We start from the raw sequence: 3514 nt of genomic DNA, 5'->3' as shown, positions 1-3514 counted from the left end.
ATACAGATTTGAGGCGAAAACCTGATGTCCCAAGAGAGCAAGGAACAATAAAGCCCGAGGAGAGTCGCTGTCTGCAAATTCCCGGCAAGCTGGGACCCGAGGCAGCAGATAGCAGCTCCTCCTGCAGGCGCCCTGTCCTTTGATCCCTTGCTTGGGATGTTACCGCTAGCATTTGTGTGGACCTAGTGTTAGGCAAATGGTGGAAGTCAGTAGAGATGGCAGTTTGTATTCACTTAGGTAATTATGCACATTCCTTAGCCTGCCTTTACCCTTCATAAATATGAGATGCTTCTGAGGCTCGGAGCTCACTTTTTTTTTTTTTTTTGCTCGGAATACCTTCAGGGCAGGTTTGGCTGCCTTGAGTTGTGGGGATCGAACCACAGCAATCTGAGCCTGACCGCTCTGTTGAAGCAGCCACTTAAAGAGCTGAGCGAAGGGGCAGGCTCCCCCTTGGAGCTCACTTTGAGAGAGACTAATCTCAGTGAGACCTGTGAAGCTACATTCATCAGGTCTTCTCGCCTTTCTTTCAGCACCTACCCGTGGCATACAACAATAATAATAACAACAACAATAATGGGTTTTAGCGTTTGTGTCTTGGAAATTCTAGTGCGCTCTCATCGCCGCTCTGCTTCTTGGGTTCCTTTTTGCTACAACTTCATACTCCCCGGCACACTCATCCTCCGTAGATGCTAGGAAGCCTCCACAGGTGTCCCCGTGACAAACAAACAAACAAAAAAAGAAACCAGCTCGCTTTGTAATCAGTGCCCTTTGGGGTGAAAGCATTGCCCCCTTCATCTTCCCAGCTGCAGGTTCACCTGAGCAGCTCGCCCAGCCCCAGGCCCTGTTCCGGATGACTGAGGAAGCCAGGTTGGAGAGGTCCTAGATTCTGGTTTTTGAGAACCAGCGTCCTTCACACCTGAAGGCTTTCACACAGTCACTCTGCCACCTCAAGTTGGCACTGGGGTCTCAGCTGAGGGTCCAGGGAAGTCACCCTTTGTCTCGGAACCTCTGGTGTCCAAAGAGTGAAGAAGTAGCAAGACAACAGGCACAAAGATGGGGCTGAAGGGTGCCTGTGTCCAGGTGCTTTATGAGGGGCTCACAGGGTGCAGATGGCAGAGGCAGTCATTGTTACTCTGCAGGAGGCAGGGCCAGCACCCCCCCACCCATGCATGCACATACACGCGCACACATATGCATGCATGCACACGCATGCGTGCACGCACACACACACAGAGTGTCCAGTCTTCCACACAAGACTCCCCCAAGGAGTGTCCCAAACACAGGTTCTTGGGCTCAGAGTTGAATGTCTGGGAAGGGAGAAATCTTGGAGGCCACACTTGCAGGTGACATCCATGCCAAGAGCTGTGTGAGGGCCACTGTGCCTGAGGCCCAGAATGCATGGAGTCTGCACTGTCTTGGGGCTGTGGCTCAGGGCACCCACCATCCCTACAGGCCAAGTGCTCCACAGGGAGGGCAGGAAGGTTCTGGGGCAGACTGTGGGGCAGAAGGCACCATCCCTGCAGGGAGTCACAGCCAGGTGGGGGAAACAGGCAGCTGGGGACAGTGACTGGTGACCTCCACTTGTGCAGCGTCCCAGGTGAGGAGGGGCAGGGAGGGCTGAGGGGGGAGAGGGCAGGAGCTCCTTCCTCCAGGTGGGTGTGATTCTGAGACTGGACCCCCGGTGAGGACAGCCACATCTGCAGGTGGCTGGGCCAGGGCAGGGGTGCAGACCCTCTCTCCTAGCTCCTCCTCTACCTCCCTGAAGTGCAGCCTGCATCCGTCCAGGCACGTGGGTGACCGCTCACCTGGCCCAGCTATGCCCCTGACAGTTGTGCGGCCCTGTGAAGGTCCAACTTTTCTTTGGGCCCCGAGGCCACTACACAATCCCATTCTTGGGCTTCCAGACTCATCCATCCTGTCCAGCGGGTCCCCTTCTGCCCGCCCTACACATTCCCTATTTCTGAGGACATATTGCCACCTGGTGGCCATTGGGAGAAATACCTCCTGGGGCCCATTGCTGCACTGGGCTGACCAAGGCACCCAGCTGGGAGCCTTGGCAACCTACCCTGCATGCCCTCAGCTCTCCTTGTCACCCACCTCAGACCTGGAGGCCTCACTACTGGACCCATCATTGGCATCACAGGGCACCGCAGATGTGGAGATGGGGAGGGTCATTAGCTCATGTGACAGCTATTAGAGGAGAACTTGGCTCGGTTGCTCATTCAGTCACTAACATCTACAGACACCCAGCATGCCCAGGACACAAGGAAGGGGGCCAGCGAGCCCCCACAGGCTCTGGGAGCAGGAGAGGCCGAGAGACGCTAATGCGCGGGGAAGCAGGCTGACTCCACCTGGTGGCCTGCACTGGAGACTGTCATCCCAGGGCAGTGGGACCATCACAAGTGAAGAGCTTCTTTAGATGTGGCCTTTCAGGGGTCTCTGAAAAGACCTGGAGGTGCCCACAGAGCCCTCGTGTGGCTGACACCTAGGCAGGGAGTGTGAGAGAAGGTTGGGTGGTCACGGGGGCTCTGGTGTGCTCCTGTCAGCCCGTTTTACAGAGGTGTGTGGCAGTGTGTGGTTGTGCACGCTCTGGCTTGTTACACGGCTTCCTCGTGTCTGTCTCCCGCCAGCCCAAGCTCCCAGGACAGGAGCCCGCCCATCAGGGTCGACCCTTTATCCCAACATCAAGCCCAGTCCTCGGGGTATGCAAACATTCTGTGCCAGGGTGCTGGATGAGTGTGCCACTGACAGGAGGCGAGGGCCAGGCACAATGGAGCCCACGACGCCAGAACCAGGACTTACCTGCTGGGCACCACAGGGGACCACAGGGGGTTCTAACAGTGGGGAGAGAGAGTGGTCAGATCTGGATACAGGGGCAGATTGAGAGAGCCGGCCCATGAGTGGATGCCAGGTAGGAGAGGACACAGGGGTTGCAAAATGGGAAACCTGGGTGGGCTGGGCCAGCCTTGGGGACAGTCGGTCTGAGGTTACAGAATCCCCGGAAACAGGAAAGCGTCTCCCACTGGCTCCGCAGCGGGTGCGCACTGGGGCCAGCATGGACTCTCCCAGGCAGATGCATCCCCAGAAGTTCCCAGCCATGCCAGAGGCCTGGCCTCCCCTCTTTTCCCCTCTTAGCCCCCAACCCAGGGTGTCCACCTTGGCCAGGGTGGAAGGTGGGCCTCCGTGGGGCCCTGAGTACCCACCCCCACAAGCACTCCCTAAGCAGTTCTATTCCTGGCTCTTGGCACTTAATGGGCTGACCTCTGACCTTCCCTGCCCCCCTGCCCCCTGGCGCCCTGCCCTCTGGCTTAGGTCAGTGATGAAAGCTGATGGGAGCCCAAGGCGGCGGGGAGGACAGGGACAGTGCCTGATTGTTCCCTCCCCTGGCGGGACGGCCACTCTGAGGAGTGGTGGACAAGCTGCTGGGTCCTTGCTCTTCCTCTCCTTTCTTCCTCTCACTCTGTCCAGGGTTCTCAAACTCCAAGGAGAAGTTGTTATCCCGCAGATGCCAGGC

Source organism: Octodon degus, unplaced genomic scaffold (genome assembly GCF_000260255.1).
Source record: "Octodon degus isolate 3935 unplaced genomic scaffold, OctDeg1.0 scaffold00064, whole genome shotgun sequence".
In the NCBI taxonomy this organism is placed as follows: domain Eukaryota; kingdom Metazoa; phylum Chordata; class Mammalia; order Rodentia; family Octodontidae; genus Octodon; species Octodon degus.
This window is presented reverse-complemented; position numbering follows the sequence as displayed.